Below are 26,357 nucleotides of genomic sequence, written 5' to 3' on the forward strand. Positions count from 1 at the left end.
CCCCAAGGCTCCATCTTGGGACCCCTTTTGTTTAACATCTTCACCAATGATCTTTACACCTCATGCAAAGAATCCTACCTTATTCAGTATGCCAACGACTCCACACTTATAAACATCTCAAATAACATTCCTGAACTACACTCCCTGAGCCAACATGCCCTACTATCCACTGAACGATGGCTCTCTCACAGCCTATTGATCCTAAATCCCAAAAAGACCAAACTCCTACTTTTCCTTCCCCGTTCTCTTTCTCATCACAAAACCTCCTTTTTTATTACATCTTCTAACAATACAACTATCCAACCTGACACCCACACAAAATTCCTAGGGGTCATTATCGATGACGAACTAAAGTTCAACCTACACATACTCCAATGTATAAAAAAAAAAAAAAACAGAAACTAGGTCTGCTATATCGGAACAAAAAATTCCTAACCCCTGAATCTAGGCTTGCCCTGGGCCAGGCACTCCTCCTCTCCTCCCTCTTATATGCCACCCCAGTTCTTACCAATATCCAGGCCTCCACTCTAAACAAACTCCAACAGACTTACCATAAAATAGCCAGATTCATTACTAACGCCCCATACAACTCACACCACTGCATTTCTTTAAACTCTTCAATGGCTTGAACTTTCCCAGTTTCCGCTAACTTATCAATTTCATATGCTACACTCTATTCTTTATAAACCCTCCTTCTGTCCATCTCTATCTTCCTTAGTCTCCATCTACATCTCATCCTGGACCCTCCGTACTTCTAACCAACAATTACTTGATATCTACCACCTAAAAAGGTCTGTAGGCAAACTACTTTACAAAACACTCCCTTGCCCATGCTTGGAACAAACTTCTCCTTGACTTATGTTCAATCTCCCACACCTCACACTTTAAAAATGAACTAAAAGCTTATTTTCTCAATTCCAGAACCTGCCCTTGCCATGACCCTACCTAGTTTTCCTTCCCTTTATGTACCCTCAAAAGGACCATACTTAGTACCTCATTACACCTCTCTCTCTCTCCAATGTGTCTACTATGCATTTGCATAATTTTATACAAACAAAATTTTTTTATTGTTGACCTATTGAACTATATCAAGGTAAAATTGTTACTTAGCTTCTTTTTAATGCAACTTTAACTTTATGCATGTAACCCAACATATGTGAATCTTTTTGCTATAACTGCTATATATCGATATTGTTTAAAATTGTACTTGCTTAAAATGTACTACTGGAGCTTTTCTCCTTGTGTCTTCACTGAAAATGGGCCACAAGCCCAGTTGGACAAACCCGGTTAACAAATGTCAATAAATAAATAAATAAATAAATAGTACAGGCAATTTTGGTGCTGTTTGTTTTGTGAATATGCACAAGGTCAGTTAGAGTGGGTCTGTTGCTTTGTATGCCAGGCATAGGTCTCCCCTCAATAGTCTGTAGGAAACAGAAAGAAGGGACAGGGCTATGAGGCAGTCTGCATAAATAATTATTTATGCTCTGTATTCTTTTAGTGTGAAACCTCTGTGGATGTTTCATTTGTTGGATTGCCTGGTTAAGTACATGCCATAAGGGGGCATTGTACTCTGTGATGGGTCTGATAAATGGTGACTTCAGTGGAACAGTGACCTCCTTGTACCTAGATGCCTACACAACATAGAATGATTTCCTCACTATGGTTAAAGGAGGGATTACTGTCTGTGTGTGTGAACAGTTCTGCACAGGCAGCAGTTTTCTCAGGGTTTAGAGGGGCTTGAAATTTTGCCAGGTTATCACTTAATAGTCGGAAGTTACCCTTAGAGCAGTTCCTGAACATTGCAGTGTTAGGTGGGGTTCCAGGATTTATTTTTACTTCAAAGGAAACTGTTTTGTGGTCTGACCTCACTAAAGAAGACATTAGGTAACCATTTTACATGACTAGACCTTCTAGAGTGATTCCCAAAATATGGAGACTGAATGGTCGAAAGATTGGACTTACATATACTAAGTCTGAGATGCCATTTCTCAGAATATTCCCCTTTCTCCGAGTTATGGGGATCTCAAAGTTGATATACATAAGTTCTGGGGATGTGGGGAGTTTTCCCCCCTGCAAAAAGAAGTTTAAAGGAAAAGAGCAATATTTGATATTAGCTCGTCTGTGTTTTTGGTCTTTTTTTTCATCTTGTTGGTACGCAGCATTTTGAGTGCCAGCATTTCAACAGGGAGCTGGACATTACACTAGGGACTGTGCTTCTCACTTCCATATTAGGAAAAACCAGATCCAGTATGTTTGTACCCCTGGTTGGTGTATTGACAATCTGGTCCATAGAGTTTGTGTTTACTAAATCCAGGAATCTCTGTGTCTGCACATTTGGTGTCATATATTCCCAGTTAATAGTGAGATAATTAAAGTTACCCATGGATATAGTATTGAGTTGGATGGTATTTCCAGTAACCTTAAATGTGTGTTATGTTTTTTCTTTGGTCATAGTGGGAACCTATAGCTTGCAAGGAAGTAGTATGGGATTTTGCCTCTAGTGGTTTGAACACAGAGAAGCTCAAGTGTATCATCCTGTTTAACCAGCCTTGAGGTATATTTTTGTTTTTGATGTAAACAGAGACTCTCCCACCTTTACTACCTGCCTGAGTGTAGCTGGTGTAAATGTGTGGAAGGCATTATAGCCTTGCACTGCTGAGGTGCTTTCTTAAAATTTAAACCATGTTTCAATGACTCAGCACTCTCTTGGTTGGGGAGAGCTTGTAGGAAGTGGAGTTTTAGCTCATATTTGAAAGTCTGGAAGGAAGAGGTGCAGAACAGCCCTAGCAAAGAGGTGTGATCTGTTGACCATCTCTTTAAATGCTTACAAATATTGCAATCTCTTAAAGTCACACTAGACACTAAGCCAGTTATTAGTCAGTCATCTTCTGTTCATATTGTGGCATCACACTTAGAGAAGGAAAAATACTACTGCGGTGGTGGTGCTGTGGTAGCGTTGTCGCCTCACAGTTAGATGTTGCCTGTTCGATCCTCAGAGCGTCTTCTTTGTGGTGACATGCGTGAACGGGCATTCCTTCATGGAAGGTTGTGCATTAGGCCCAGCAAGCCAGCACGTAAAACTCTACTGCCAATCATTAGCGGACCAGAGTTCCACTGTGGCGACCCCTAACCAGGAAAAGCCGAAAGACACAAACAAACTCTTAGAGAAGGAAAAATGGTGCTCAGTGCTAGGCTTGTACCAGCATGGGATGCATTCTGAGAGCTCCATGATGTTCCTCTTCATATAATTCAGGGAGGTATTTCTCAGGTCATTTACATCCACATAGACTATGACGGAGTCATAGTGGTAGTAATTACCTGAATACATGCTTAATATGGTGAATAGCAACTGACTGTGACTTTCTCCATACTCAGCCTGATGAGAGGGACATCTGTGTGTCTCACAATGGAGTCTCCAATGGCCAGAATGTTGGGTTGTGTGGTTGCTTGCCTTATGGATTCAAAACTAAAGGCTCCATGAAATGTGGCTGTATGTGTTGATGCAAGTATTTTGAAAGAGTGCACTTGAGGCTGATGAGGGCATTTGTTATGTGTGCTTCATCTTGAAGGCCTTTGGTGTTTAGGAAGATTATATTTAAGTGCCTCAGCATTTGGGGGGGGGGTCTATGTTTTTGCTTTGCGATGGGTACAGTGTATGCACTACTGACAACCTGATTGACATTGAGTGGTTTAATGTAAGAGCTTTACCTCCAGTGACATTGTGTAAATAGATCTCTCATATTTTTTATCAGTTTGTTTATTAGCTAGTTGTCAGTAAACATGAGGCAATTTCTACATTACCTCAAGATGCCCTTATCCACCAAGCTGGTAACAGAAATGATGGGAAAGTTCATGTCTATGGTAACAGTTCCTATTTTATTGATTAGACGGTTGTAGTGAGAATATAGTGTAAAGTCAGGAGTATCTGGTTTGCAACTCTAGGGGCAGTGCTTGTCACTGTACAAACTAGTTGCATTATGTGCAACTAGGTATTAGTGAAACTTCAACAGTGCTTTTACAAGAATAATGTCAACTCAAGGTTCTACATTTCTACAAGGCACTGCAAACCATTTGACGAGAAACTATAGGAGCTCCTGACAATTTATGGAGGAAGTATTTGGGGAGATATTCTGAAGTTAGGTTAGGCAGTAGCTAATCAAGCAGTACTTAGTGAAAAAGAATTATCTTTATCAAGAATGATGAATAGTGGGGATTCACCTAATTGGCTACTACCTGGCTGCTGCTAGTTAGTTCTGTCTTGTGGTCCTCCAGCATTCTTGTCAGTCCCTCTAAATGGTGAGGTGTTTCCTCTGCCCTTGATTGCCTGTTGGGCTTTTTCTTTTCTCCTTTAAGGTTGGGTAGGAACCCATCCTTGGAGAATAAAAAAATTTCCATGATGCTGGTAACAAAAAGAGACACAATGTGCTAGTCATTTGGAAAGGGTCTGTTTGTTGGCAGATCTACTCTCTTTCCATTTTTCAAATGAAACAAAATAGCTGATCAGATGTTCTGTAGTCTTTATTTCTGCATAACCAAGATTTCAGCTTTCTGTCCATGTCCAGGGAATGAAGGGTTCTTTCCCAAGCTTTGAGGCTTAGAAAAAAGACTGGTACCTGTAAGGTCTGGTTAAGTGTCAATTTAGAAACCATTTGTGTGTGAAAGTGGAATTAAATGCAATGCATTCTGTGCAGGAGGAGTTCTAGGAATGGATCCTTGGACATCAAGGCTTGGAGTTTTGAGATTTATCAGAGGTAACTGCCACCAAGAACTTTTTCTTCAAAGAGAGGAAATGAGGGGACAGTGCTTCTGGTTAAAAAGGGGGTATGGTTAATTTGTCTGAGACATAGTTGAAATCCCGTGGTGGATCACTATGCTTTTTAGGGGATCTGAGACAGCTGGGATAGCAGAATCCTGCACATTTATTAAGGTGCAAGTGAATCCTGATTTATGAAGTCTGACAGGTATTGGACCAATGCTACTCTAGCCTTTTCTGGGTGGTCAAGATCCTGAGATCTTTCCTATTTTTCCACTTTAAGTAGAATTTTCTTGTACTATGCTTCCTCACCTCCTTTATCATGTTTAGAGCATTTTCTAAATATTTGTGCCTGCCTGGAATCATGGTAATCTGGGCTGTCAGTCTTAGTGTGTCCCAGTTGTGATGCAGAGACCCTCTGTTTTGTGTCAGTATATCCAATTGCTGAGGAAATGCTTCATATTTTGTTTTCCGAGCTGGTCAGGAGGGGGAGCTAGTGATCCAATGTTGTCTTTTCCTTCTGCCTTGACAAGTAGGTATATCTGATCCAAATATTTCTGAATCTGGCACTTTACTCTTTTGGGTCTAATGCTGAGGCCCCTCCTCTTCCCATAATGCACTGCCTCTCAAGCAATCTTTCAGATCTCATTTGCTGTTCTTAGAGACAGATATGGTCAACAACGTTTGGTGTGTGATGCAGCATTTCTCAAGTAAGTACAATGAAATCTTTCCTTTGGTCAGGTTTACCTTTCCTCTGCAATTTTTCAGGGTTATTATTTAATACTTTTTAGTTTTTATTGATAGTTGGTGGCTTCTCCTTCCCTCTTTTACTCTTTGAGGAGTTTCTAAAAAAAAAAACAGAGAGTACTTATACGTTTGTTGACTTCTAGTTTTCTTAGGTGTAGCACTAAGTGTAATACCTTGCAGTTATTCAGATTGTTCTTGGACTTTTTCAAAAAGTTTTTATACATCTGTTAGTGTCTGGATTGTTTAGCTGTTAACACTAAGTGTATTACTTTGCAGTTTCTCAGCTTCTTATCAGAAAACTTTTTCATGTTATCTGTTGTGAGTTGCTGCTATAACGCCTGACAAAGTGTCTAGCTTTTAGAGATGTTCAACCTGTGCCCATAAACCCCTCTGCAGGACCTGCACAAAAAGTGCATTTATTTCTTGGGGATAGCTCATGTAGATGAGCCCTGGGAAGTTTCCTCCTCTTTTGGGCCCCAGGTTGTTTTTGACTGATACTTGACACATCCTGAAGGGCCTTTTTCTGCTATTTCATTGTCTAGCTCCCCTCATCCTTATAGGTCTTCTGATAAATCCCCTGAGAAGTCTAGAAGGGAAAAGTGTAAGTTAAAAGAGAAAGCTGGAGATTCATCCAAATATGGATCCATGTAGCCTAGAAAGAGTTCTCCATAACTGGCTGGATCTCCACATCTGGCTTTCGAAGAGTTTGTGACTTCAGACCCATTGCCCAAGGTGGCAACACCAGGATCAGATCAAGCTCTCATCCAGTCCCCAACTGTATCTTGTCTTCCAAAACATTCTCACCAGAGCCATCCCCCATGGAGCTGATCACTGACTGTCTCGTTGAAGAGGTATGGCCATCTGTATTCCAGACCACCTTCGGTAGCATCTTTTTTCAAGTCAGTGTGGTCTTTGAGGAGCATCACTGAAGCTGATGCGGATAGCATGATGAAATTTCTGATGACACTGGTTCTGCTAGGGCTTTTTCTCCATCAGATGTCCTGACTGAAGTCACTGTTGCAGTATTCCTGACATATGGGTTGTCAACACTGATGTCCAGCCAGAGTACTAAAGCTTTACCTTCCCAAGGTTATATATCTGATACATGATCTCAGGTCATAATTGTAGGGGTACATAGATGAACGTACAAGTGTGGATCTTTAGACTATCTCACGGGCAGCCCAAATGCAGGTCGTGCATCTCTTGGACTGATCTCCATCATCAGAACCGTTGCTTCACTCAATCATTTTATCAGTTAAGTGCCTTCTTGGGAAACCTTCCTTTTTTGCTTATGCTATTTTTTTTAAATTTGTTAGATGTCAGCAAATAGGAGATGTATGAGTGCAGTAGACAGAATCCATATAATGACTTGCACACTAAGTATATTTTCTGTCTAGACTTGGAAAACAATCACACATCCTGCTTCATTTGTCACTCATTCATTCCCAGAGCCCTTGGGTTGAGGCTTTCCTCTCTCAACGCCCTTCTAGAAACTCAGCATCTTAAATGCTTGGCCCAGTCCAAGATTGTTGAATCTGTATCCCTGGATGTCCTTATTCCACTTAAGTAGAAACATAGGCCCAGAACAGCTCTGCAGTCCAATGTTTCAGCCTCCAATGTACCTGCTAAGATTGCAGAACCAGCGGTGTCAGGTTACCTTTTAGTTTCCTGCTACCAAAACCACGTCAGAGGCCGGTATGGCTCCTGAGGCCTTGCAGACTGCAGATACATTCAATGAACCCAAACTCATCCCTCAAATATTAGAAAAGAGATTCCAGGTACAGTGAGGTTAGACAGGGTTCCTAACCTCTGCATCTCATACAGGCAGACATCACTCCCAAGAAGAAAAAAGGAAAGACAAGACATGTGTCCTCTCCCTCACTATCTATTATGGTTTTGAGCCCCTCCCCCCTTTTTTTGGTCTCCACAACTACTGCAGGCTCCTCCTCAAAAACCTGCTTTGGTATCGTCTTCTTTGGAGGAAGAGCAAGATAATGATTCAGATCATTCTCTATAATATTCTTCTCAGCTGCATTCTCCTGAGCAAATTTATTCAGATGATGAGTGCTCCCTCTGTCTGGATTCCTCTATCGAGGTAGCTTCCTTTGGGGAGACTATCTAGAATATGATGTAACATTTTTAATGGCAATTCACTCAGGTCTCAAACATACAGAAGAGGTATACAGTCTCTTGGAAATGGGTACTCCTGCTCCTTCCTCAGTCCATCCTTTTCTTGAGGTTTTCCAGGATGCCTTCCAGTGCAGATTTTCAGCACCTGACTCCCAGTACCAGCTCCTAAAAGACCAGACTGGTTTCACAAGGTGCCTGATGACCTAAACTACTCTTACAAGAATCCTGTGGCAGACCCTTCTACAGTCTCTTGCTTCAGATAAGCCCTGTAAGCTTTTATACAGTGCTAATCCCCTACCTACAGACAATGACAGTAGAGCTATTGATAGATGGGGAAAGATAGTATAAACCTCTTCTACCCTTGCTTTTATGGCAATTAACTCCCAGGCTCAAATAACTAAATACTTGATTTCTGTACTTCATTGCTTGAACAAAGTTATGCTGAACCTTCCAAATGCAGAATTAAAGCATGCAGAATCTACCTTTCCAGGCCACTCAAATTGCCAGACAACAGCATTAAGTGCAGTTACAATGCTGTAGAAGCTTCTTCTAGGGCAGGAGCTACTGGGTCTATTATCTGCGGATACACATGACTTTACAGCAATTTTACTCCTGAGAATTTCAAATCAAAACGTTTAGACTCCCAATTGGACAAAGTCCTACTATTTGGTCCTCAGGTTGCCAGTCTGTTCAAAATTCTTCAAGACCAAGGTAAAACTATGAAAGACTGCTGGCAAATTCTATTCCCATAAGTTCCTAGATACTATAGGAACTATTTGTCTAAATCACACCTCTGATATTATCTCCTTCTCTGATCCGACCTTTGGTTTTGGAGACATCAGATCTGAAGATCCTGGATTTGTCTGCCTCAGACCCGAAGATGTTTGCATCTTTGACTCTGAAGTGTCTCTGAGCTGTCCGGTGCTGAGTACTTCAGAGCTGGACATCTCTAGAAGATGTAGCATTAGCGCTGGTTCGAGTGTGTTGGATTTGACTCTGAAATTGTCACAGCCATCTATATCCCTTGGAGCTTTAGTATTCGACAGCTCAGCTCCCTCCTTAAATAGTTTATCTGAGGAGTAAATGGAGCTAACGGTCCATAAGCCTGCCTTGTCAGAGCCATCGGTTTCTCTTTCTTTCAGCTGTTCTGCCTTCAAGGTAGTGGAGAGAAACTTTGCTATTCTAAGAGTTCAGACTTCTCTACCCTCTTCAGCTCCAACTCCCCAGTCCTAGTAGATTCTGCATCCAGAGCATCAGTCATTGATTCATTCATTCCACAGGGACATCATGCCTGAACCAGTCTCCAGATCACCCATCAGGGTATAGTTTTCTCTTCCTATGCCTCCCTGGAGCATTCCACCAAGGAAGTTCCTCAGAGGAGGAAGTCCATAAGGAGACACACATTCTCCATAAGAGTCTGTCACCGAGACACTGACTTTGATGAAGGTGAAGTGCTCCCAGATCACCACCCAATGATGCCTTATTTGGAGATATCTTAGAACTCCTAAAACAAAGGGGTGGTTGGTCCCCCGATGACCCTTCAAAAGAGGAGTTGGTATTCCTGGAGGCCTTTGGAGCTGGCCTGAATCTTGAATACCTCCTGGGTGACTCTGCCTGCTGATGAGGTTATTATTTTTAGTCTTTTGACAGGTGTGGAAGGAGCCTGACATGACTGAGCCAAATCCCTAAGAGACCAGATAGGATTCTGACACCACCTAAGGATAGACCACACTGGAGTAAAGCAGTACCTGTTGATGTCACTAAGAAGGAACTGGCAGAGCAAAGTTCCTCTGTCCACCTGACTAGCAGGAAGTCCAGGGTGCTGGACAGATTTGGGAAGTGTGTCTATGCTTCAGTGACCTTCGCCTCAGTTTAATGAATTATTTGGCATATTTTACAAGACTCCAGAGGGATTTCATCAAGGAATTTTCCATATCTCTCTCTGAGACCATATCCTCTGAGACAGATAATACTATTTCCTCGCAGTTGCCTAACCTTCAGACTATTTCAAATTCATCCATGAGGCTTATCTCCCACATGGCTGAAGGTACCTCACAGGCAGAGGGTTCAGGCATTTCCATCAGCAGACATGCCTGGATGCACTTATGTGTCTTTGTTGAACCCTTGAAATCTTCTTTTGTCAATGCTTCCTCAGAACGTCCTTATTTGACCCCAAAATAAAAGACATGCACTGTAGGTGTAAGCAGGAAGGGAAAACACTGTCTTTTGTGGGCATACATTTTTCAGCCACTCAACGGACCTTTTCTAGGAACCAATGAGACAGACAGAAAGTGTGGTTCAGAAAATCCCAGGTCCCTTCCAAGATTTACATGGAGACAGTTCCCCTGGGACAGAGGGGGGAACTCAAATGGAAGACGCCACCCCAGCAGCAGGGGGGGGGTCTACATAACCAAGGATCTGGGGATACTTCATCTGACAGATCCTATCAGCGCTCCTGAAAGGAGGCCCAACTGCCCATCTCTGGAAGCAGTCTGGGGTTGTTTATCCCTGCACCAGAGAGCCTGGCTAGAAGTTACAAAAGATTTATGGGTGCGATGGATAATATCTAGAGATTATGTAATACCATCTTCCCATCCCCTCCCCAGTATCAAACAAAAAATCCAATGTTCCACCCAGTCAGAGTGGAAGCAGCAGCACTAGAAATAAACAAGCTGCTAGAAAAAAAGGAGTTCCCCCAAGAGGCCTCTCGTACTACAAAGAGTCAGGAACTTATTCAAGATTCTTTTTAGTGCCAAAAAAGACAGGGGGCTAGTGACCAATCTTAGATCTCAGCAAACTAAATCGGAGTTGAGAGACTGAGGTATGATCCCTCTGTCAAACCTAAGTTTGAGCCTAAGCACAAAAAAAAGGGAAAGAGTACATCTGGCAACCTGCTGAAAAGAAAGAAGGTGGTGGCAGCCCAAGAACAGAGGGTAAGCAGTGTTTTATTTCTTTATTTCTTTGACATTTGTTAACCGGGTTAGTCCGACTGGACAGGTGCCCTTTTCTCAGTGGAGACCTGAGGAGAAAAGCTCCAAAGTAAGTATACAAACAAAATCAAGTAGGACAAAAGTAGATAAGCAAAACCTAATAAATAAAGTATATGATTGGGACATTGATTAAAATTAAAAAAATATGATCAAAAGAATTATCAGACACAATCAAACAGTTACAGTTTTGTATTCATTAAGAATTAAATTCACAAAATTGTTGTAAGTTTTTGGGGTAACATAGAATATCCATTCCGGGTAAGATGTATTGTAATACAGCCTACATTTTAGACATAAGTGATGGAGGTTAATTTAGTCAGTAAATATATGTGGAGGTTAAGAGAAATGAAGAAGGGGAGAGGTAGATTAATGTTGTTCAGCATTATGTGTACATCTTACAGCTTTTGTTTTCAATTATTGGGTGTGTATGTAAACAAGAAGGCCACAGTGCCTACTTAAGGTATTCTCTGCTGCTTAGCAGCTTACTGTTCTTACACCCTAAGTTGAGTTACTGGCTTTAGATCCTGTATCTATCTTCTGCTTCATTCCCATTTGACTATCGCCATTTTATTTTATTTATTTATTTATTTTTTTGGGTGGGGGTTGAGCTTTCACTATCAACTTTTTATCCTTGGGAGTGATTATGATGGCATCACTGAATTATTTTCTCTTAGCAGATAACAGTCCAGTAAAGAAGAGAGGCATTTGTCCTGTGAGGGTGTATGTATATATTGTTAACATTAGTTCTCTGTCATAGCAAGTTATTATGTCCTGGCTTGCCAATAGAAAGAAGATGACAGAAAAGTCCCCAGTCTTATTAAATAACTGTCCTAAGCTCTTGATTGCAATGTCCCTGCTATCCAGCATTGAGGACCTTCCTTTTGTTTTTTGTAGTCCTCCACAATACCGAGCTAATTTAAGGCTTTAATGAATGTAATGGGGACATTTTATGGCACAAGTACTCAGGACCAGAAAAAATATAATTTCAGGAGGACTGTTCCTATATTTGTAACTGATAAATATGCCATTTCATCTTTGATACTTAAAACCCACCATCATTTCAAGTCAGTGCTTTTATTATTTGCAGTGAGATAGCTTTTCACAAATTGCACTGCCATGCAGTCTGAACTGGTGCATAAAAGCCAGCCTGCCACAACAAGTTTAGTTCTTATAAGTCCGTCCTCTACAAGAATCTTCAGACATTCTCTGACTAGATATGTTTGTGTGGGTAACTTAGAGCTTTGGTAATTTTTCTTTTTTAACTGTGAATTTTAAATTGTATGCTTTCAGTCTTCTCATTTTGTTTGACATTTTTCTTGAATTCTGTTTATGGGCATTTCCTAATTCTGTTCAGTATGTATTTGCACTGAAATGTTGTTTACATCGTATTTCTGACTATATTCTATTTAAAGAAGAAGAAAGAAAAGAAAGGTCAGTTTGTTCACTCTTCAGCATCTTGTTTATTCTTATCAACATTACATTTTCAGGTAGTAACACCCTGATCCAACAGTAATTCCATATTTGCCTTTTGGGCTAAGATCATCAGGTATTTAGCCCTGATAATAAAAGTTTCCCGGGCCACAGTAGCCTTCCCCACTAACCCATAATGCAAAGTACCTTAGAATCCATCTCCAGATCTGTTGCCATGAAGAGGTTAACAGTTCCAAAAAATGTTCTCAGGTATAACTTGAGCACTAATCCAGACCATCTTTTTTTGAAGAAGGTTCCCCTGCACCCTAGTGGCAGGAGTGTGCAGTTAGTACTTGTCTGATTGAATACTGCTGGAATGGGGCTTAGTTTTTAGCTTTTTATTGGTTAATTGGTTAATTTGTTTAAATAAATTTGCTACTGTTATAGTAAAAAAAAAATACACTTTATGCATCGCCGCGTAGCTAGGGTTAAAATATTCCCGGCACCATAAAGTCTGCTCTTCAAATTTTCCCTTATAACTAGCCAGTTTTTTAGTTTTAGCAATCAAATCTGTTTCTTTGAGCTCAGCACTTGTTCAGAACTCATTGTAAGCACTAAATAGGCTACAAATTACTACAGCACTCAACTTTCCTCACTTGTCTAGAGGAAAACAGTTTTTAGTACTTAATAAGTAAGCACCTATCCAGGCATGTCTAAGGGTCGGCTCCCTGTGTTTTCCCCTGTCTACCTGATGAATCTGAGCATACTGGGGCAATACAGCAATTGCCTCATGTACACAGATAACCCTCTCTTCCTACCACCCAATACTATAACCTGTGAGAGATCCTCTTATATAGCTAAACTGGAAGCAAAGCTCTCTTCACCCAAGACTGGACTAGACAGTCAAGAGGAGAAGGTAAACACTTGCACCATACCACACTCATCACATAGTCCCTCAAAACCTACACTACCAAAACACATACATAGCAACACAAAACACACACCTACATTTGCGGAGCCTCTCAATAAAAATCTGCTCAAGCAACAGAGACCTCCAAAGCAGAAACGCAAGCAACCTTCACCCCCCCCCCAACATAACCCAAATGACACACAGCCCACAAACTCCGTGTGCTACTCAATCACAGCCCATAAGGCATAACAATGTACCCAACACTCTAGTCATAGGTGTCTCTATAGTCAGGCACATTGATGTTCCATTCACCAGGCTAAACAAGGAGAAAGTTACTGTCAGCTGCCTGTCGGATGCCAGGATCCGCCACATAATGCATGCACTCAGGTCACTCCACAACAAGTACAAATATGACTCTGTCATTGTCCATGTTGGTGTGAATGACCTGAGACGTACCTCCCTGGACTACATGAAAAAAGACATGGAGGAGCTCTCCGATCTTGCAGCTCAGGCAGGTATGACCCTAGCCTTGAGTAGCATCCTGCCATCACCCAGAATGGTACCACTGTACAAGGACAGAATGATTGACTTCAACAATTGGCTAAGCTTCTGGTGTCATTCTAAGGGAATTCAGTATCTGTCTGCCTGGGATGACATGATCGACAGACTATGATGCTTTGCCAGAGATGGCCTGCATCTGTCGCCCTTGGGATTCCGGATACTGGCAAAGGCTTTTGCCACCCCTATAGTGCCTTTTTAGGCAAGGTTCAAATGACAAATTCACCACCATAACAGGTACAAGCAAGCAAAATCTGAGGGTAATGCTACTCAATGCTAGAAGTCTAAACCTCAAAATGCATTCACTCGAAGCACTCCTTAAAAATGGAGAACATCAACATCTGTGCAGTGACAGAGACCTGGTTCAAGGCTCCAGAGAGCACTCCTGCATTACCAGGCCATAATTCATACCACACCTTTCGGCTACCTAACCTGGACCAAAACACTAAAGGAGGAGGCGTGTCCATATTCATTAAGGATATCCACACCTCCAGGCTAGTTGCTCAGTGTAATGCATCCGAGATTATCCAAGTGCAACTAACTAAACTGTAACATGCTACAGATACCCCACCATGCCCCAGGATTCCCACTCCCCATTTCTTGATACACTTGAAAATATTAGGGTACAACTCAACACCCTAATAATGGGTGATTTCAGCTACCCCATTAACTGGGAAGACTACTCACGTACCAACTCTTTTGCTCAATGTTTTCTGGAATTCATAAATTCCAACACCTTGGATCAACTTATCCACACCCCCACCAGGGGCAGCAATATCCTAGACCTGGTTATTACCAACATGGGTGACCGGTGTTCCACACCAGAGGTCAATTTCTCGGTCAGATCCAACCACAAGCTAATCACCCTAGACATCCACATCCCACCCCCACCCCATTAGGGAAACCACCATAAAAAATTTCTCCAAAGCCGACTTCATGCTTCTTAAGACAGAAGTGGCAAACCTCACAACACGCATGCAGATGGGCAATAGAGGTAGGACTGCTGAATCCTACACAAATGCACTTTATAAGCACTTACATGAGTGCATGGATCGTGCTATCCCTAACAGAACCAAGATGCTATCCTCCAAAAAAAGGAAGTCAATATGGTGGTCCCCTGCCATAAACAAACTCTACAACAGAAGAAAGAAAATGTTGCAAAAAAGAGTAAAATCCCATGATTGGAGGAACTCCCTGCTCAGCCTCAGTAAGAAAATGAGATTCCTCTTAAAATCATCCAAAGCTAGTTATGAAAACAAAATTGCCACTGATTCTAAAGACAACCACAAAGCATTCTATAGCTATGTCAATAATCTCAATGGCAACACTCAGATCTGCTCTGAGTTACAGTACAATGGCACTAAATATACAAAACCAACTGCTATTGCCAACATCCTGACAGATACGTTTAGTGCTAACTTTACCCCCCTCTCACCCCCTAAAGGGCCCATCTCTATACCGGAAGAATGCAAAGTTCCTGTAATCATGGCTGCACAGGTAAAAAACACAGTCTCCAAAGCCAGAAACACAGCATCCATGGGGCCTGACAACATCCCAGGCTGCGTTTACATGAACTACAGAATGAACTGGCACCCCACCTAAGCACCATGTTCAATCATAGCCTCACCTCAGGCTTTGTGCCCACTGAATGGCATACAGCGACGGTTATCCCACTCCACAAAGGGGGAGCCACCACAGACTCTTGGAACGTCCGCCCCATTAGCCTAATGTTCATCATGGAACTTATAAACAAAGACAATGAAATCCAAACTCTGGACCCCACCCAGTTCGGGTTTGTAAAAGGCAGATCATGTCTCCTAAACCTGATAGACTTCTTTGAAGCAGTCACCAAAGCCATAGACGAGGGGAAGGTGGTTCAACAGCCTATCTAGATCTTGCCAAGGCTTTTGACACCATCCACCACTCTGGAAGTATAGATAAACTCACTAAACTAGGTATAAATCCCTATGTCACAAGATGGGTTGCCAACTGTCTCACTGACAGAACCCACACTATGAAAGTAGCAGACTCCAAATCCGACTTCAGACCAGTGACAAGTGGAGTACAACAGGGTTCAGTCCTGGGTCCTCTCCTGTTTGGTATCTACTTTTCTGAAGTACAGGCTAACACAGAAGGTCTTTGGCTAATGAAGTTCACAGATGACTGCAAACTAGGAGCCATAATCAAAACTCCTAACGATGTGGGCATCCTACAAAAGGGCCTCACTGAGACAGATGCCTGGTTTCAAAGCCATGGCCTCAAGCTCAATGCCAAAAAGTGCTTTGCCATCCTCTTTAGTAAAAACTGTACCCATTAGCTACCACATAGGTGGTAGTCTACTTAAAACTGAAAGTGTGATAAGAGACCTTGGGATACAGGTGGACAGTAGTCTCTCCTTTGATAATCACATCACCACAGCAGTCAGGAAATCCTTCTACATGGCACACCTCATCAGAAAAGGTTTCTCATCCGGGAAAAAAAGAGGTAATTGTTCCCCTCTACTCGTCACTCATTAGACCCATTATAGAGTACAACGCCCCTTTTGGTATGTACTTCACAAGACATTTACAACAGCTGGAAAGGCCGCAGAAATACCTCACAAAGAGGATTACCGGCATCAAACAGATGCTCTACGCAGACCGTCTCAAAAAACTTCAGCTTTACTCTGTCGCTTATTGCCTACTCAGAGGCGATCTCTGCCTAACATACAAAGCTATGTCAAACCCAGAGCTGTTGGACATGCTCCACTTAAAGAAATCCCAATCACTCAGAGCTACACGCTCTAGGGACCTAAACCTTGTCACCACAGTAAACAGAACATGCTGGAGGGATAGATTCCTGTTCCAGAGACTTCCCATACTCTGGAACAAACTACTTATCTATATCAAACAAAGCTCCTCATTAGCACTCTTCAAGAAAAATCTTGATGATTGGATGGAAAATAGGAAATTCACCCCGGGGATCACTTCTGTATCTCTGCTTGACAGGGGCACAGGAAAATATTTTTCTTGGGTGGCGAAAGCCAGGATACCTTTTTGGCTAGGCTTATATAGGCTCTAGGGCCAATAGCTTATTACCTTACCTATGAATCTATGATCAGTTCAGTATACAAAGTTCCAGATGGTCACAGTTTAGTCCATTCTGCCCTTTCTGCTTAAGGATGACTGGATATGCTTGCTGGATCTTCAGGATGTATTATCATGTAAAAATGAACAGACGGTCCAGGAGATATCTATGCTTCCAGCTGAGAGCTAGTCATTACCAATTCAGGGCACTACCCCTTGGTCTCACCACAGTCCCGAGGGTATTTACCAAGTATATGGCAGTAATTGCAGCTCACTTGTGATTGCAGGGATTCCGAGTGTTTCCATATCTGGACAACTGTCTCTTAACCAGAGTCCCTGCAGGATGGTCTACTTCATGTTTTGCCCCCCCCCCCACCTCTTTTATGCCTACTCCCACATTACCCCTAATGCCCAAATTTCTACCGAAACCATTTCAGTTGAATAGCACAGTTATCCTCATTGTCCTGTACTGGCCTCATCAGATCTAGTTTTCATTCCTTTGGCCTCATCTCCTACATCCTCCCTAGATTCTGGATCCAACTCCAGACCTACTGTCTCACCCGACTGACATGACTCATTTGGACATTTTAGGCCTCAAGCTGATTGCATGTTTTTTCCAGTTCCATTGATCACAACAGTTAGAGCATTTTTCCTGAAGGGCATGGGATGCAGGTTTTTTTCATTTCCTGTCAGCTGGTGCCTGGTAGATGTCTTCTTCTGGTTGCCAAATAGTCCACGCTTCCAGCACTGGCTCTTCTTAGTTGCAGTGTTTCTTCCTCTCTAACTACATCATCATACACTTTCCTTCAGTTACCTTTTCTTGCCAGTGTATGTTCCGGGCATGTCTCTTAAACTGTACAGATTTCTTGGAGAGTCCAGATGTTAATTTTGTGCTTTGTCCTTATCCCTCTCGATGGAAATGTCATGTTTCTGGGAAATTGATGGTATGTCATTGGAGAGTGAAGTTCTGAGATGGTGATGGATTTTTGGGTTTCGAACTTCATGTTCTTCAGTGAATTCATGCTAATGCAACTCCTGTTATTCTGTCATCTTTTTAAATTGTAAGAGCAATATTTGAAGAATTGTCCACTCTTGTTTATGCCTTTGTCATTTTACTTGCTCTGACAGGTTGGCAAGTGTGATGTTGGAGCAGTGGCCCTCTCTGTTTTTCAAAATGGTACCTTTAGGGACTCAACCTCCCTGAAAAGAAAATAGAAGGAAAGAAAAAGGGAACCCCTACACAGGTCTTTTGGATCATCCCTCCCTCTGATACAAAGTTCCTGAAACCACCTTCAGATCCCATGTTATCCTCGGATCTGATAGGCTTGGTTATTATGGTTTTTCAATTTGTTTACTTCCGCAATGGATCCTAAGTCTCTGGATCTGAATGACTGAAGTTATGCTGTGGAGGCATAAACTTTGACTGCATCATTGGATTAGAAGCCATTAGACAGAATGTTCTCCCCTCTTCAGATCTGATGCTTTCAAATCAGGAACTGCCATGCACATACTTCTCCCCTGCGATCCTATATTTATGATCCAGTATACAACAAGAAGCCTGAAGACAGCGTAGTTATCCTTGAATCCAGTCCAATGCCTTCGGATCCAAAAACACTTGTATTAAGTTAGCCTTCTTTTGCTCTAAGACATCTTCGGATCCGAGAGGCTAGTTGTCCTTGGATCCTATCCCTTTGGATCCATACACTTGATTATTGAACTAATGTATTGTAAAATAAGGTTACCCACTAAAAGTATTAAGATCCACAAAACATTTAAGCACGTCTAGGGGAAGTATACAAAAAACTCCAAACCTGATGTATCTCAGGATATTTCCCTCTACTCTGAGGCATAGAGATACTGTAATTAATATAAAATTAGCAAGTGTTGTGGGGTGTAAGAGGAGCTAAAAAATATTTTAAACAGACTCCTAATTGTAATTCTAACTCTTTTGAACCCCATAACTACTATACATTATATATATATATATATATATATATATATATATATATATATATATATATTCACTTCACAATGCCGAATTTCCAAAACGTTGAAGTTTTGGAACCTCGACATTGTAAAATAAATCCACAAAAAAAAAAAAAAAAAAAAGAAACAACTTTCTCACCATTATTGCAGGGGGGCAGACCCCCTGCACCCCCCACACCCCTGCTACTTAAATATACCAACTCTGAGATCACACTACAGTGAGGAAAAGAGACATCTCCTGTTCTGCTCTGTATGCAGATCTCCGTTCACAATGTCAAGATTCTGAAACTTCGATCATATGGTCTCGGCCATATGAAAGTCAACATTTCGGAAATTCGGCATTGTGAAGTAAACCCACATATATGTGTGTGTGTGTATGTATATATATATATATATATATATATATATATCTATGTATGTATATACATATATATATATATATATATATATATATATATATATATATATATATATATATATATATATATACATACACAGACACACACACACACATGAGAACAGTGAATGTATTACGTTAGCCTTCTTCGTATCTGAAAATGTTTGTATGATTCTGCTTGGATCCAGAGTCTTTGAATCTGAAAATGGTTTTATGAAGTCAGCCTTCTCTGGGTCTGAGACATCCCTGGATCCAAAGGTTATTGTCTTTTGTTGCTATTGCCTCAGTTTTCAAAAAATATTAAGGATGAATAATGACAATTTTTAATTTCTTTCTATATATCTTTTTATACCCTTATCTCCATCATATAAAGCTATTCTCTCATGTAGCAGAAGGAACTTCAAGGGCAGCAGGCTCAGGCATTTCTATAAGGAGACATGCCTGGATACACTTATGTGGTTTTCCAGAGTCCTTCAAGTCTTTGTTAGTCAATGCTCCTTTAGACGGCACGCTGTTGTTTGGCCCCAAGTTTAGACACATTATCTAAGGTGTGAGAAAGATGGATAGACCTTACCTGTTGTGAGTGCACTGTTTTTCCACCCCTCAAAGATCCTTCTTAAGGAATCAATGAAATGGTGGCAAGATGTAGTTCAAAAAAGTCCCAAGAACCTTTCCAGGACACAAATAGAGGAGGTTTCCCTAGTGGCCAAATTCAATGGAAAAAGCCACCCTCACAACACAGGTGGTCCGCAAAACCAAGAGTCCAGAGATTCATTCTTTGGCAGACTTTTTTCAGTACTCCTGTAAGGAGGCCCGATTGTCCTCCTTTGAGGGCAACCTGTGCCACATTGCTTGGCTAGACAAAAAAAAAAAAAAAAAGATACCTGGGTGCAGAGAATGTTTTCCAGAAAATATATTATGCCATGTCCCCTTCCTCCTTCTCATGTACGAAAAATCCCACCCAAACCACATAGAATCCAGAACTTACTCAAGATTCTTGTAGTGCCAAAGAATACAGTGGACTGGAGACCAATTCTGGATCTCAGCAACTTAAACAAGTCTGTTCAAAAAAAAAAAAAAGAACAAATTTTGGATGGTCACGGTTCAGTCTATCATTCCATTTTGCAAAAGAAAGCCAGATGTGCTCGATAGACCTTCAGGATTCATATTATCACATAAAAATAAACAGGTGTTCCACAAGGTTCTTACACTTCCAACTGGGAGCCAGTCATTACCAGTTCAAAGTTCTGCCGTTTGGTCTCACCACAGCCCTCAGACTGTTTATCAAGTGCATATCAGTAGTAGCAGCTCACTTGAGACTGCAGGGATTCTGGCTGTTCCTTAAATAGATGACTGTCTCATCTCCTCCCTAACCAGGCATCAGCCTATAATGGCAAGAGAAAAGGTTCTCAAGACATGTACTTTTGTGGGTATAATAAACTTCCCAATACGAAATTGACCATAGCCTCACTTCCCTTACCAAAATTCAGACAATAGATATAAAAAGGGATAGTTTGCAGAACTAAGATTGCGTCCCTCTTTGTCCTTCAGGCTCTGAGATCAGTGGCAGCAGCAATAACTCTAGTATCATTGGCTAGATTTTATATGAGAATTCTTAAATGGATGCTTGCTGCACAATGGTCAATACTTCATCATCCCATGTTCACTCAGATACCAGTCACCATCATATACAAGACAAATCTCAAGTAGTGGATTCAATCAGACCAACTTCTAAAAGGTCTTTTGTCCCCCCCCCCCCAACCACACACACACCAAGGCCATAGTGACTAAGATGCTTCCCAGTCAGGGTGAATGGGGCATTATCTGGGAAAGACAGTCCAAGACACATGGTTCCCTTAAGAGGCCAATTTGCATATCAGTGCTCTAGAGATGAGAACAGTGCTGTTAGCATTGCAGACCCTTTTAGAATGCTCTCCTTTTAGAAATTATTGTGATTCAAACAGACAACATGACAGATCTTACCCTCTGTGTCGAGAAATGCTGAAGGTGTGGCAATGGGCAATCTAACCAACTGCTTCATTATAGCAATGCGCATTCCCAGTAAGTCCTATGTGATAACAGACAAACCGAGAATGTGCATTCCTCTTCCTCACAAATGGTCCCCCAACAAAAGAATGATGGAATTGTTTTCCCAGCAGGAGGGACAGCCTTGCTGTGACCTCCCCCCCAACAACAAATGCAGCAGCTACTTTTCTGTAATTCCCACACAGGGGGGAATCACCGAGGAATTCTCTACTGCATGATTGGACCCCACTCTGCTTTAGGCCTATCAGTTCCATTGATTCCCAAATTCTTACAGAAACCTGCCATGTTGAAAGCAAAGTCATCCTCAGTGCACCTTACTGGCCTCGAAAGATTTGCTTCCCCTTCCTTTGCCTCACTTACTTCACCTACTTTGGATTTTGGATCTGACTTTAGACCTCCTGTCTCACCTGACAGGCATGATCCATCCAGATATAACAAACCTCAAGCTGACAGCTTGGTTTCTCCAATTCCATTGATAGCCAGACAACCTATCCTTTCTTCTCCTGTCTGAAAGATATTGATCTGATGTCAATTTTCATTTTATCCTCAACATATGGGTTCAGAGCCAATCCCTCAGATCTGACTCAGCCATTGCAGCAGCTCGTGGCAACCAAAAAGCTCTCAAGCTCCCTAACCATAATGCATCTCTCCCAATTACCTCAGATCTCGTTTGCCACTTCGAGAAGACATGGTCCTTCCAGATAGCTCTTGGGCAGTTAAGTGAAATTTATAGTTTTATTTCCCTCATTACAGTTATATTCTTAAATTTAAAAACCCAATAACTTTTTTGGATAATTGTTTCCTTTTTCTACTATACGCTACTGGAGTTGTGCCTTTCCCTTCTGCTCCTCCCCTGTACCATGGCATTTCTCAACTACTATTGTTATTCACCCTTTTCTTTCCTTACTAATGTAATTCTATTGCCATCACTGGCATATTTTTTCTGTTAAGAAAAAAAAAGCAGGTTCTTGGTTCATTTTTTTTTGTCTAGTTGTTCTGCTCCTAGCTGTTGTTTCATTATTGCGGATAAATCAGATAAACTGGCTGGCTTTAAGAAGTGTTTGAAGTGCGGACACAAAATTCCCCTGAGTGACTCACGCAATCTCTGTGTTTATTGCCTAGGTCCACTTCACTTGCAGGAAGATTGTGATATATGTCAAGCGTTCAACCACAGGGCCCTTGTTGAACATAGAAATAAACTGATACTCAAAGGTATGTTGTTTTCCTCCTTTGGGAAGGCCATTTCTAGCTCGGACAAAAAGCACAAGAAGAAAGACTCTTCTAAATCTGGACAGTCAAGCCCAGATTCCTCCCTGTCCTCCAGAAGCTTGGACAATGGAAGGAAAAGACCTTCTTCTGCTACAAAGATATCAACGGAGCAATCACCTGTAAATTGCTAAACTGTTGGATCTTAAGAGTTTTTCAGATCCCACAACTTCTAGAACTCCCCTTCAGATGCAACCACTTCAGATCCAAGTCCCTCAGCACCCAAAGATAGATTAGATCTGTTGTTGTTGGATCTTGTGGGAAGCCCTTTCAAACCCATAAATGTCGTACCTAGGACTCGATACTCTCCTATTGACCCAGTGCCATTCAGAGTTCATTCTCCTTTCATAGAGAGACTGAAGTCACCATCAGCATTGTCAACTTGTTCAACTAGAAATCTCACAGAAGATGACATGAAGAGGATGGTCAAGAAGATCCTCTGGGTGCAAGGTATTACAATGGCCCTTCAGCTCCTATCTCTAAGGGTCAGGAGTTCCGAATTTCATCAACCCCTCTTCATATTCCTCCTCAGACTTCTCTTGAAGTTTTGGCATCTTCAGATCCAATTCATCTGGTATTGTCTGTGTCAGATCCAATGATCTTTTCTTCCTTGGCTCAGACCTCTGCTCTGAGTTCCTTAACACAATCAGAGCCGGGGAGCTCTTGGAGTTGTGGTGGCCTGGTCGGGTCGGAGATAATGGGTTTGACTCCAAAGTTTTTGGAGCAGTTCCCCTTTCTTGGAACCTTGGCTCAGATCAGCCCAGCCCTGGCTTCAGCTTTGAGAACTCTGTCATCTGAGTTTGAGGGGCCAGGATCCAAGGGCATGACCTATTAGATCAGGGGTTCCCACCCTTCTTGGAGGCAGTCAGGTTTTGAGGCTCTGGAGAAGGTCATATCTGCCTTGGCAGTACAGACAGTATCTACCCTATCAGATCCACAGCCTTCTGCCTTGCAGACCTCCCACAGGGACAGCAGGTCCAGAAGCCACAGGCTACCCACAAGGGTTCCCCCACCTCTTCTGATACCTCCCCAGAACACCCCACAGAGGAGGTTCCTCAGAAGAGGAAGTGCAAGAGGAAGCACCTAGACTCCATGGAGGAGTCTATCGCGAAAGACACTGATCTCTAGGAAGGTGAGGGGATCCCCACAGTCACCTCCAGATGATGCTTCCTTCAGGGACATCCTAGAGATCTTGAAATGGGGGGGGGGTTGCTCCAAGTCCAGCGATCCCTCATCGGAGGATTCAGTGTACCTGACGGCTTTTGGATCCCATCCATCTACCTACTGGCTGATCCCACCCGCTGATGAGCTCATTGAGTTTTTACTCACTTCTCAGAGACCACATAAAATGATAACAGCACTGGAGGATAAAAAATTTTGGTAAAAAGGTGTTCCAGTAGATGCCATGGTCATGGCGGTGACCACAAAAAAAAAAAAGAACATGCGTACGAAAGTTCTACTATTCATCCACCTAACAGAGATTCTAGGATGGTGGATAGATGTGGGAAGCATGTCTTTACTTCAGCAACCTTCGCCTTGAGGTCCCTGAATTATCTTTCCCATTTTATCATATTACAGAGAGATCTGAGCAAGGAGTTATCAGATACCCTCTCAGGAGCTGTGTCTGAAGGGATACAGGATTCAGTTACCTCTCAGTTGGCTACCCTACATGCTATTGCAAACTCCTCCATGGCATGTGGCGAAAGTTCCCCCTGATGAGAGACTAGGTGGTGTAATGGTTAAGGTGTTTGCCTCTCATGTAGAAGGTGCAAAGTTTAATCCTCATGTCTGGTAAAAGATTTATCCTACAGAAAGGCCTCATTGAGACCAATGACTGGTATCAAAACCATGGCCTTAAGCTTAACGCCAAAAAATGCATAGTCATCCCCTTTGGTAAAAACTCAGTTCCCACTAATTACCACATTGGTGAGAGCCCACTGAAAACTGAAGGCATTATAAGAGATCTGGGGACATAGGTTGACAGCAACCTCTCATTTCACCACCACACTGCCACCGTGGTCAGAAAGTCCTTCTATGCGGCACATCTCATTACCAAGGGTTTTGCATCCAGGAAGAAAGAGGTCATTGTCTTTCTCTACTCTTCCCTCATTAGACCAATCATCGAGTATAATGCCCCATTTGGCATGTACCTCAGTAGACACCTGCAACAGCTCGAGATGCCACAAAAGTACTTCATGAAGAGGATCCTAGGCATTAAACACATGTCCTACATGGACAGGCTCAAAAAACTTCAGCTATTCTCTGTCTCATATCGGCTACTTAGAGACAATTTCTGCTTGACTTACAAAGCCGTGTCTGACCCAGCTCTGTTAGAAATGCTACATTTAAAGAAATCCCAATTCCTCCACACCACATGCTCCAGAGACCTCAACCTCATTACTACAATCAACAGAACATGCTGGAGGGACAGGTTTCTCACCCAGAGACTGCCCATGCTCTGGAATAGACTTCCCATACAGGTCAAGCAGAGCACCTCACTGTCCTTCTTCAAGAGGAATCTTGATGAGAGGATGGATAATAGAAAGTTCACCCCGGGCATCACTCCAGTGGCTCGACTTGATAGAGGCACTGGGAACTAATGTCGGGTGGCATAATGCCAGGGCACTTCTATGGGTTAGCTCTGTAAAGGTTCCAGGGACATTAGCCTAGTACACACCTATGAACCTATGAGGCTCATCTCACATGCAACCGAAGGGTCAAGTAGAGCTGTGGGTTCAGGCATCCCCATGAGGAGGCACACCTGGATGCTCCTGTGCATCTTTGCAGAGCCCTTTAAATCTTCTTTTGTCAATGCTCCATTTGATGGCACTTCCCTATTTGGCCCAAAAGTCAGAGATATGCTGTCCAGTTGTGAAAAGGATGGGAAGACCCTTTCTGCCATGGGCGTATGTTTTTCCACTCCTCAGACACCAACACCATACTTAAAAAATCAGAGAAGCAGTGGAAAGATGTGGTTCAAAAAATCACAAGGGTCTTTCCCACATGAATGTGGAGAAAGTTCCCCCAGGGCAGAGGGGGGGACAATGATGGAAGACGCTGCCCTCATGGCAGAGGAGCTCCATATCATTATCAAAGGTCCAGAGATATAGTGCTGCCTGAAACAGTTTGGGCTCATTCCACTAGAACTATGGTGACCTCATCATTCTTTCAGTCTAGAGCATCCATGGATGATATTTGCACAGCAGCCACCTGGGCTACTCGTCATACCTTTATTACTCATTAAAATTGGATTTGATCTCTAGGAGTAGGGCCTCCTTTGGTTCAGTGGTTCTGAAACATATCCTTCCATAAGGCCACCCAGGAAAAAAGGTAGCTGGGGACTCTGTCCCATGTGTTGAGGATAAAATGAAAATTGACAACTTCAGATAAAATAGCTATGTACTCACCATAACATTCCATCTGCGTTGTCCATTTTCATTTTTTCCTCAACAACACGCCCACCATTTCCCTGTCCCTTCCTCTTTTAGAAGAGCGAGTTGACCTACATTTGACAATTGGCTAGTCTCAAACACCAGAAATGGTCTTTCCCTTGTCCAAGGTGTTTCTCATTTATTATCTTTCTATTTTTATCAGCAAACAAGATATAAGGTAATTAGGAGAGATCCATTATGGGTAGGGCAGGGAGCTTGAGAGCTTTTTAGTTGCCATGAGCTATTGCATTGGCTGAGTCAGATCTGAGGGATCGGATCTGAACCCATGTGTTGAGGAAAAAATGAAAATGGACAACATAGATGGAACATTATGGTGAGTACATAATTATTTTCTATCTTCCTTTAAACCACCTACAAGGAAACTATATGCTAACAAATTTAAAAGATTTGTCTGTTGGGCTCTTCAGAATCATATTGACCCCTTTTATGCTTCCCTACATAACATTCTGGAATTCTTAACCTTCCTTTTTAATGAAGGAGTTAGTTTATCTAAAATTAAGGTTTAACTAGCAGCAATTTCTATTTTTTCATATCAGATTGGATAGCTCTTCACTTGCTTGTCATAAGCTTTGCAAGTTTTTTCATTAGAAGCACACTGTTATTGACACCTGCTTTTTAAAGCTCCTTCCCCTCCTTGGGATCTC

The sequence above is a fragment of the Protopterus annectens genome, chromosome 2.part1, assembly GCF_019279795.1.
Source record: "Protopterus annectens isolate FY-2018-M chromosome 2.part1, PAN1.0, whole genome shotgun sequence".
In the NCBI taxonomy this organism is placed as follows: Eukaryota; Metazoa; Chordata; order Ceratodontiformes; family Protopteridae; genus Protopterus; species Protopterus annectens.